The 12,333-nt window shown below is 27.7% G+C and overlaps 1 pseudogene; it reads left to right on the forward strand.

Annotated features, from left to right (window-relative positions):
- The first annotated feature begins 1,259 nt into the window (after window positions 1–1,259).
- LOC113388415 lies at window positions 1,260–8,890 on the forward strand (annotated as a pseudogene).
- Window positions 8,891–12,333: the final 3,443 nt, after the last annotated feature.

Below are 12,333 nucleotides of genomic sequence, written 5' to 3' on the forward strand. Positions count from 1 at the left end.
CATATTGTGGTTAATAACTCAAAAGTTTGTTAAAAAACTTATAGATTTTTAAATTAAAAATCAAAATATGTATATCAAAGTATATTATTCTAAAATAACAACTCTCTAGTATCTACAATACATTTTAAAAAGAATTCAAACAAATCATATTTGACTACGAGCTCAAACAAAAACCATTTTAGTATATTATTTTATTCGTTAAATTATTTTATTTGTTTTACATTTTTGTTTATTTTTTATATGTTTAGCAAAAATATATTTTTCTCTAATAATGATGTATACAAGTATTATATTTCATTTGTTCAGAAAGAGGATTACTAGTTTTCCCTCGAGTTTCCCTCGAGTTTCCCTCGAGTTTCCCTAGAAAGAAAATTGATCTCACGGGGATGTTCATTACTTGATATTTTGTAAACAAGATGCCTTTTCTTCGAGAATGTTTTGTAGAAATGCGAAATTAACAAGATATTCAGAATAAAACTATCTTGAGATTATTGTGAATGTACTGTCTTGTTTCAAATTAATTAATAGAAAATAATTTTGTAGTAAAATGTGATCCGCTTCTAGAATGTTAGAAACTTACTACATTATAATAAGAAGTCTTTGAAATGTTTTATTAGAAAATACGGTAAACTTACTAATTTATTTTAAAATCTGAAGCTTGTTTAATAATTGATAGTAAATATTATTTTACTATGCTAATTACAAATTATATTTTGATCCCAAATTAATATATTTATCACTTCTCTATTGAATTAATTAACACAAAACATAAAAGTTTCATTAAGTCAGGAGTGTTATGAAAAGTTTAATTTTCTCATCGATATATTAAATTCTAATGATGTTTTTCCATAATAATATACAGAAGAAAAGATTTATTAATATTTGGTATATTTTAGTTAATTTTCAGTAATTAGAAAGCAAAAACCATGAAATGTCTAAATTTGCCGTGCGATCAGGCGTATTTTACATATAAACAAGCAAGGAAGATGCATTATCGAGCATTCCCCTTACCTTGTTTTTATGTAAAATACGCCTGATCGCACAGCAAATAGACATTTATACAATTTTTCACAAAAACAAGCATAAGATAGCGTTGCCATGACAAGGAAAAAGAATTATAAAAAATAATTTATGACTATAACTACAAACTTCTGAAACATTTTGAATGCATTTGTGGGTTCTACAATTTTCTAGGGTGTAATATTTAAAGTAGAAGCATTTTATTTAATTTTTTCTAAAGACAAATACTTCTACTATAAATGATTTGTCATGTATGTATTTTATTTTATTTTTCTAGATATTTGTTTTAATTAACTTTTATATTTTATCAGGTTATACTCGGTGGAGCAGGAGTAGGTAAAAGTTGTATCGTTAAAAGGTTTCTTATGAATACTTATTCTGATAAATATCGGAGTACTGTCGAGGATCTCTATAATAGAGAATATGATCTTGGACAAGTCACATTAAAGGTAATTAAATAAATTTATACATATGAATTTCTTTGCTCCCAAGGGCTCAAATACTTGCGAATTGATAAAAACCTATTCTGTGAAAGTTTTAGCTCTTAATATTAACTTTTAGATAGTCCGCAATTTAATCAAAATTTTGTTTGTTAATACTATCAAGTAAATTCTTGCGCCATCTCTGATTGCATTTGTGAATCTAAATCACGCGGCAATTTATTTGTGTTGACACTCAAATTATTAGTATTATGTTGTCAGTGGTCCTTAATATGGATATTTTTGAATTTGCTTGTTCCCAGGGGCTCAAATTAATAAAAACAAATTCTCTGAAAGTTTTAGCTCTTAATATTAACTTTTAGATAGTCCGCAATTCAATTAAAGTTTTGTATATTTACTAATATTATCTAGTGTCACTTAGTAAATTCTTGCGCCACCTGTGATAGCATTTGTGAACTTAAAACATGCTGAAATTTTTTACTGATAATTTTAATTTCAATATCACGAATAAAAGCAAAAATAATAAAACCAAATTAAATACCAAAATTCGAGAAAAACGTCGGGATATTCTTTACCATAAACAATACAACATTTTTAAGTCATCACTCAGAGACAAAAATGAAATTGTTAAAATGTTTGAACAGGAAGGGCCCGCTAGTATATATATATTTATACACATTATTAATTTTACTATATATTGTAATTTTGTATATATGTTAAAAGTTATGCATAATGTAAAATAATTGTATTTTGAGTCTTCTTGGAAGAAATCTATGGGCTATATACTTAAAAATGAATAAATATATAAATATATATATATATATATATATGATTTAGTTGTTAATTTTGATGTTGAGATATATGAGTTTGGAATTAAAGATTAATTTATAAATTTTGCTTTTTATTATTTGATGTATCGCCCTACAAGAACTTACTTATATATATATATATAAATAAATATATATATATATATATATATATATATATATATATACATATATCCTTTTTCCAGGTGGATATCTTGGATACAGCAGGCGACCAAGCAATTTCCAGCAATGCGTCGTCTAAGTATAGCAACTGCTCACGCCTTCATCTTAGTCTACGCGGCGACTTCAGCTCCATCTTTTGCCTGCGTCAAACAGTGTTTTGAAGAACTGAGAGAGCAGAGAGCCGACTATCAGGTAACTTAATAATGAAAACATACCTTATAGGCTATTCTCGGTTCGATGAGAATACGTCACTTATTTTCTTTTAAGTGTCATTTATGGCAAGTTTTTGGGCATACTAGGAAGCACTGTAAAATTGTCGGTACTGGTTGAGTTGTAGTTTTATGTAAATAATGCGTAAAGAAGTATTGATATTATATTGATATTTGTGGTATTTAGAAGTTAGTTGGAGGTACTAGAAATGTATATATGTTATATATATAAATAGAGCTTCGTATTATGTTAGGTATGCTAAGGCTCTAAAACGACTGAACCGATTTGGCGATTTATTATTTTATCGCCGAGATTATGAAAATTATAGGCTTAACGATTGAAGCGATTATGTTGTGTGGTAAAATCAAGTGTGATATTGTTATTTTACCGGTACTATATTATTTTTTTCTGAATTTATTATACTGCTTATGCTAAGACCATAAATGAATCACAAATGCAGGACATCAAATATGATATTAAAAAGTATAGGATAAAATATTGAAAAAATTGGAACTTTGAATTGACAACGTATATATACATATATATATATATATATATATATATATATATAATTTTATTATATATTTCAGGAAGTGCCAATAGTAATTGCTGGGAACAAATTAGATTTAGCTCCAACTCATAGAGAAGTCCGAATAGAAGATGTCAGTGAATGGGTTTATTGCGAATTACCCAGGCTAAGGTGCACATATTTATAAATATATATATATATATATATATATATATATATATAATCTAATATAAAAATATTTTACTACATTCAGTTAATAACTTCTAAGAACACATTAATGATATATTTCTAAAAAGATATTCATGGACCGATTCTGCCGTACAAGAGACCAATGTTATGACAAGTATACGAGGTCTGTTCAAAAAGTACCCGGAATTTTCGTTTTTTCAAAAAAATATTTATTTATTCGTCTACATTAATGTGGTCCCCTTCAAAGTAGTCCCCCCAGATATAATACACTTATGCCAGCGTTTTTTCCAATTTTCGAAGCACCCTTGATATTCACTTTTTGATATGTCCTTGAGCACTCTCAGCGATTCGGCCTTATTCTTCAATCGAGGAAAACCGCCGTCCTTTCATGGGTCTCTTCAACTTTGGAAATAGGAAAAAGTCACACGGAGCCATATCTGGTGAATATGGAGGTTGGGGCATGACTACGGTATTGTTTTGGCCAAAAAATTACGAACAAGCAACGACGAGTGAGCAGGTGCGTTATCGTGGTGCAACAGCCATGAATTGTTAATGAATTGATATGCCAACTTCATCAGCAACTTCTCTAATCGGCGATCATTCATAACCATTTTTCTTTCACTTCTTTCACATTTTCATCGTTTGTGACGTGCTGGGTCGACCGGAGCGTTCGTCATCTTCAACGTCTTCGCGGCCATCTTGGAAACGCTTATACCACTCGTAAACACTTGTTTTTTTCATAGCAGACTCACCATAGGCTTTTTGTAACATTTCACACACTTTGTTACATTTATTTCATTTTTTACGCAAAATTTAATACAAATTCTTGACTTTTTCAATTCTTCCATTGTAAAAATCGCCGAGCTCAGAAAAACACGGTCGAACCTTAGCGACTACCACAGACAAAGTAAACAGTGAATATAGCTGAAAATTTCATCATACTTTAGGGGCATGTATACCAACACAATAAAAAAAAATTTTGACAATCAGATACTCCAGACCCGCGAAATTTAATTATTAGTAATTCCGGGTACTTTTTGAACAGACCTCGTATATTATAAAGAACTTTCCATACTGAATATTGACAAAAGCCATGCGGTTGCTGTGTAGTCAGGCGTATTTCTTAGGTTATCAGATAGAAAACCTAACGTAGAAACCGCACAAATGTCAAAAAACGATGTTAGATAACACGGTCTTTCTGACTCAGCTTCATAACATATGAGTGACGTTGCAGTTTATGTGTAAAACGCCTGAATGCACAGCAAATACATAACATTTTGACAGTATTCAGTAGCATAACTTATGCAAGTCGAAACGTAACATGGTTTTGCCATAACATTGGTCTGTAAATCTTATTCCTGCAACTGACCATTCATCCCCTGCATTTGATTCAATTTATTTACCCAACATAATTACAAACCCTTTTCAGGGCGAAAGTGCTCGAGTGTTCTGCAAAGGACGATTACAATATCAAGGAGATCTTCAGGACATTACTTACACTGAGTAGAATCCTTCCAAAGGGCGACGAGGACTCTAGTACTGGTCTGAAGAGGCGATCGAGTGCCTACGTCAGTGCCACGTCCAAAGGTAAAGGATAAAAAAATCCGGAAAAAATAATCCGGTGGATAGTGAATGATATATATATATATATATATATATATATATATATATATGTACATTATTTGGAGCTCATCATAGTGTCAGCTCAAAACAAAAAGTTCAAGTGTGAGATCGGATATCGTTTTTGTTTCTCCCTTGTCGAATTTGCAAAAATTATAATTCTTAACTTTTTTCCTTTTTCATTATAAATACTGAAATAATATCTACGTTTTGTAAATGATAAATATAATCACACATAGTGTTGTTACTATTGTCATTGTTCGGACGTCTTTTCGGTTTATTATATTGGCCATGAAAGTTAACAAAACTTCAGGGCATTAAGCTTTATACGGAATGGTTGCTACCCCTGGTAGAGGGGGAGCGTTGTGCTTTAGAGGAACGAGTCGCTCTGTTCTAAAAGTTAAGCCGACTTAACCACATGTAACTAACCTATACGCATAAATATATTTTTCTTCATTAATACTTAATAATACATCAGTTATTGTGATTAGAACTGCAACAAATAGAGAATATAAAATTAAATCAGTTTTTTAATACAGTCCACAGCGACAAAGGTTAAATAATAACCTAACAACCTGAGTGATCGAAGAAGAAGAGTTTTAGTAAATTCTTGAAATACGCACAAATAAACAGTCATCATAAACAATATACGTAATATAAAAAACACGAGTTTCTTTATATGTGTGTATATATATATATATATATATATATATATATATTAGGGTGGTCCTTAACATGGACATTTTCAAATTGCTTTGCTCCCAAGGCCTCAAATGGTTCCAAATTGATAAAAAATCAATTCTCTGAAAATTTTAGCTCTTAATATTAACGGTTACATAGAGCGCAATTCAATAAAACTTTGTATGGCAATAGCATGGAGAAAATTTGAAAATTAAAAAAAATATGTATAACTTAGCGAAAATGAATTCTAAGTGATAATTCGTGTTATTTTTTACCGGAAATTCGACGCTCTACAAATTTTTTGAAAAAATTTTCATGCTTTTTCCATACAAAACTTTGATTGAATTGCGCTCTATCTAAACGTTAATATTAAGATCTAAAACTTTCAAAGAATTGATTTTTATCAATTTGGAACCATTTGAGCCCTTGGGAGCAAGAAAAATCGAATATGTCTATATTAAGGACCACCCCAATATATATGTATATGTTGCACCCTAATATGTATAAATGTTGGCACCATTTATATGAAACTTTTATAAATCGACCCTTATCCGACAATAAGGGTCGAATCAGGTAAAAACTGATTATTATGGAGCGGGGGTTAGTTATGTTTGAACCGCCAACAAGTACAGATTAAAAATATCAACACCCAATAATGTAAGTTACAATTTAAAATAAAATCTATAAATCTTAAAAAGTGTTTGTTTTTACATATCAAGAAGAGAACCCATAATTAATATCTCTTCATTTGGTGGCAGCTAATTACGATACCTATATATATATATATATATATATATTGTAGTGGTATTCACCCTTTACAATAATTATGAATAATATTATAAATTCGATGTAATAGTCAATATGAACAACGCAATTGGTATGACTCAAGCTTGCAATATTGTACGCAACAAAGTATTACGATAAGCAACATTGTAACGAGCCGTAACGGTTTCTGCGTCACAAACAAACACCAATGAGTCATTTTCTAACGGTAAAACAGGCGAACCTTCCAGAAAGAATTACGTCACCACCAGGGATTATAAAAGCCTGAAAGGAACAAAGTCAGGGCGCACTTGTTAACTAAAAGCCAAACAGTTCACATCACTCTTATTCAAAATATCAATTGTGTATTAAGTGTAACCAAGTAATGAATTAAATAAATATTAATAAAAGTCTTCAGATGTTTAATTAAATATTCCACAGTGAAGTTTAGCAGCAGAAGAACCTAAATTTTAATTGTTGGCATCGATTGGACGCAACATAACTGTTGGTGACGGCCTCAACATAAATTGTTGTTAACCCAGGGGTGCACAACAATATATATAACAAACAAATATAAGATGGTAATATATATATATATATATATATATATATATATATATATATATATTATATACAGATGATGAAATAATATGATAAAATAGTTCTATTGTTCCAGTAATTAAAAACAGTTTTATTGAAAGAAAATGTTTTTATTCAGAAAACATACGTTTCGGGTCTTGATTTGACTCATCTTCAGTGCTACAATTAAATATTTCAAGGTTACAATTTAAAACAATATAAAAAATACATAATTACAGACAAAATAAATAACTAGTGGGGTGTATGGCATTGTGCCTTAAGGCAAATTGCTGGAACTTTTCGTACCGTAACGAAATGTTCGAGGAATACTGAATGTTTTCAAATAGATTATTATAAATAAATACTGTGACTTTGTCTAATATTTATAAGAACTGAATTGCAAAGTTGAAATTATTTGTTTAAAGTATATTAGAACTATAGTCAGAATTAAAAATACAATCTGAATTACTTTCGATATACAAACAAAATTTTTTTTGAAAAAAAAATTATTGAAAAAGTTGAAGCAAAAATTTTTTTTTCCAAAATCAATTATTATGATAAGACAAGCAGATAGTTCTTTGGATCATTTAGCTCCGTATCTTCGAAATGGCTGGGCTTGCCTTTGCCGAAATCTGATAAACACTTCTCGCAATCATTACTAATTGAATGTTTTTTAGAACATTCGAATCGGATGCTCCATTTTCTCAAAAATTTGATTTCTATTTTCTGCACTCTTTGCTCATTATCTCCGTAACTGCTAGACCTGCCTTTGCGAAATACTAATCAGCTCATCTCATCTCCCTATCAATAGGAATCGAATGTTTTTTGAACCATTCAAATCGGTTGATCCGTACGCCCGAAAACGTGGACGAAAAATTGTATCCATACATACATACACACACACATCCATTTTTTCTGAGGTATGCCAAAATTTTCAGAAACCGTCAAAACGTCGAGAAATGTAAAAATTTTCAATTTTGATTATCGGCCCATTACAATAACTTACTCAACGGGAAGTTAAAAACATGTAAAAAAGCATATATCTAACATAATTTTATAAATTTGTTTCAAAACTAATACATACTGTGAAAGTATATATGCAAAGTATATATGAAAACCAAACATAATAAATAACAGAGATAAATAAATGTAAAGAAACTCACCATACAAATAAATTTGAAAAAAGACACACAAAAACACACGAAATTGCACGAAAAAAATATGAAACAACAAATCGATAAAACGTCGAGTTATGATATATTTTAAATAATCGTAAAATCAAAATAAACATAAAAATAAATAATATATTTTATTATAAAAAAGCTTATTTCAAACGAACATGTTGTCAGCTTGGAGTATGTGTTACGTGTAAAATGTGTGTGTACGTGTTTGCGGAAAATTGTGGAAACTGTATCGTCATTGGATGAGAGAAAAGGATAGAGAGAATTTTAGTGGCTTCATATTGCGAAGATTTCCTCAGCGATCATGCGCAGTAGGAACATGGAAAAATATTGCATGTGGAAACAAACATTTTCTTTCAATAAAACTGTTTTTAATTACTAGATGGTTGTCCAAAAACAATTTTATCATATATATATATATACATATATCAATTATCTTTTACCAGGTAAATCCCGAGCCTCCTCCGGCAGTCCGGCGTCCCTGACGTCGACAGCCGGAGCTTTGCCCGAAGGCACAGCCACGACGACCACCGGAGTTTCCTCCGGAGGTACGGAACCCCCGAATTCCAACAGACCAAAACAACGTTCCAGAAGTCTCATCAGAAGATCTTCGAGGAAAACTAAACAACAAATTAGGGATGCACCAGGGAGCGAAGATTGCAATGTGCAATGATCGGGAAAAATAATAATTTTATAAATACAGGTCGTAGTAATAATAAATTTAAGTATTTATGAATAAATATTGAAGAAAACAAAGGAGACAATTTTGTCTCGTTACATAGCGTTGTCATGGCAACTGTGAAGATGTCTTTCTAGTTGCTGTGCGATCAGGCGTATTTTCTATATAAACAAGCAAGAAAGAATGTTATGATAACTGCATGGTAATAAAAAACGCTTCCTTTAAATGACGAAATTTTAGATGTTACTTGTTTCACGATTCAGCAAGAAGAGAGCTATTTTACATAGTTTTAACATAAACATAAATATAAGATGGTGAATATATAATTATAGTAGGAGAACACTATTTCCAACATCACTAATAGTAATGTCGGGATATTTGAATTACAATATATAACATTATACAAAAATATGTCAAATAATTTTGTCCACTGCACTATCTTTTTTTTAATTACATTATATGTTACAACTGCTGAATATTTTAACATCTAGTAAAAATAATGAACAATAACATAAATTTAAATCAAAAAGAAGATGAAATGAAGGATAGTATTTACATTAAAGTGATATCCGTAGTATGATGATTTAATATAACATAAAAGCAAATAATAATAATAATCAAATTAATAAATAAAGTTTCTGGATAATAAAAATTATACTAAAAAAACACTATCTAGAATTCTGTTATCATAACATTCTTCCTTGCTTGTTTGTATGTAAAATGCGCCTGATAGCACAGCAAATAGACAGACATTTTCACAGTTTTATTAACAAGAAATATGCATAAGATAGCGAGAAATAAAAAATGAATTACCAGAAACTTTCTTAAGACAGAAGAAAATTATTTTCCAACTCTGAATGCATTTTGACTTTCTCAAATTTGTCAAAATAAAAACATATTTGATTTTGTTGCTGATGGAGTTTGAAAATTTATTTTCATAACTCTCAAATAATTATTAAAGTGCAAATATTATATATATATATATATATATATATATATATATATATATTTCAACTAAATTGTAGTCAAATGTGCCAAGCAAAGAAAATTGCAAAATTTTATATGCAATACACATAAGAGCCAGGCGCATTATTAATATTAATAAAGTTATTCCTGAAAATTATTACAATTCGTGTTTAAAATCTAATAGAAAATCCTAAGTACTTCGTCGTAATATAACTAACTATTTTATTAATTACAAATAATACATTATAAATTATTATATTTTTAGCAAGGGTTTTGCAACTCTATTTTTTAAATTTTGGAATCAGTTTTTTTTTATTTTAATTTTATTAATGCGGATCTGACAAAATGTATTCAACTCATTTTACTTTAAAAAACTATTTATTTTTATCAAGGGCTGTCCACCCCTAACATTTTTTAATTATTAATAACTTTATACCTGAAAATTATTACAATTTGTGTTCAAAATTTAACAGAAAATCATAAGTACTTTGTCGTAATATAACTAATTTTTTATTAATTTTAAATTTTACCTTCTACATTATATTAAATTATAAAAATATTAAGTTATAAAAATTGGCATTAACTAAAACTAAATAATTTATGACTATTTACACAATTTTCTTATATTATTTTTATACAATTTTTAGGTGCAGTTTTGTGATGATTTTATTATTATTTTTCCAAATATGAATTTTATTTTTGGCAAAGAAGATTTCACTGTCAATGTTTTACTGATAAATTTAAGAAAAATGGCAAGTTTCAAGATTTAATTGGTTGCTTTAGGACTTCTTTGTTACCAAAATATGTAAGTGATTTTTTTTTATTTTGGTGGAGGGTTACTAACCATATATTTGATTTTGTTTGTTTAAAAATTTACCAATTGATTGATGAAATTGGAAAATATCTTGAATATGATTCAGACATATCATTATTAATTTACAAAAATAATAATTATTATTTTAAATTAGACTGAGCGATGTCAGTCGATTTTTATTGATTTTCTTTATTTTATTATCACTGAGCAAAAATATCTATTATTGATATTTCATATTTAATTCTTTTAAATAAATTATTGCATTTTAGTAATTTTTAAATTCCACATTTAATAAAATGCTATAACTACAAATTACTTTTTTCTCAGAAACTTTGAAACAATTTTTAACTCATCCAACACATATTTTGCAAAACAAATAACGAATTTTAGAATTTTACAAAAAAAATGATTGACCAATTTATGGACTTTGTATGAAATACTAGGTCAAAATTAAATTAAAGACAAAAATAATATATAATATAATATATAATAATATAATATAATATAATATATAATATATAATAATATATAATAATAATAAAATCATACAAACGATGACATCAAGTAAAATTAAAAACTCAATTAGAATATAAAAAATTGAATATGAATTAAAACTCTTGAAAGAAATAATTGGTAAAATTTTGTCCAACAAACAAATGTTGTCTTACAAATTATTTTAATCAGTTTCTAAATTTTGATAAAAAATATTCTACTACTAAATAAATTTGTAATTTCTGAGAAAAATTTGAAAATAACATTTTACATAAACATGATCAGTGACAAATTTTTTTTCAAATAAGTCTTTTTAGTAAAGGAAATTTTCATGAGTTTTGTTGCATTAATTCATAAAATATTTTTTAAATTTATGATTTTTTTCTAAAATTTCTGGGATTCTAAAACAAAAAAATGTAAAAATTTCATTATAATTTCTTTTTTTAATCAAATTCTAACTTTCAAAGATATAATATTATATCTATTATATATTAATATATATTAATACATTTTTGAACAATAAGATCAATTACAAAACATTTTTCAAATTAAAATGCAAACTTGATGAGATTTCATTCACAATTTCAAAATATTTAAAAAACATGACTTGGCGCAGACAAAAATACAAAAAATTTGGACAAAACAAAAATGTAAATATACACTAAAAATGACACAAAGTAATAAAACTATATATATTTCCAAACAAATAAAAATAATATTTATTAATCCATAATAATTTTTTGGTGTATTTGTTAATAATTGGCTGTTAGGCTTGCGATGGCGTTGAAAATTTGTTGTTTCATTGTTGAATATGATAATATTAATGTTGAATAAATATAAATATTAATTAAATTACTAAATATAAATATTAATTATTTAATAAATCGTGCATATATATATATATATATATATATATATATATATATATATTCTAGTCGTAAAAATAAATTTATTAAGTATCTATTTAATATAATAAGTGTGGTTTCCAACAAGGTTTCCCAAATGTTTTGCAAACTGTAATATATTTGAAGTTTTATGTGTGAAAGGAAAAATGTTGAATGAAATTTGTTTAATTTATTCGCAATGAAAAAAATAGTTTTTATAAAAGTTTAGCTTGGAGTTTAATTTTTTATTATATTAGTTACGAGTTCTGATTTTTTTCTCGTATATTTTAATATTATT

This window comes from Ctenocephalides felis, unplaced genomic scaffold (assembly GCF_003426905.1).
Source record: "Ctenocephalides felis isolate EL2017-DRISC unplaced genomic scaffold, ASM342690v1 CF-g0.4_SCAFFOLD_03572, whole genome shotgun sequence".
NCBI lineage: Eukaryota > Metazoa > Arthropoda > Insecta > Siphonaptera > Pulicidae > Ctenocephalides > Ctenocephalides felis.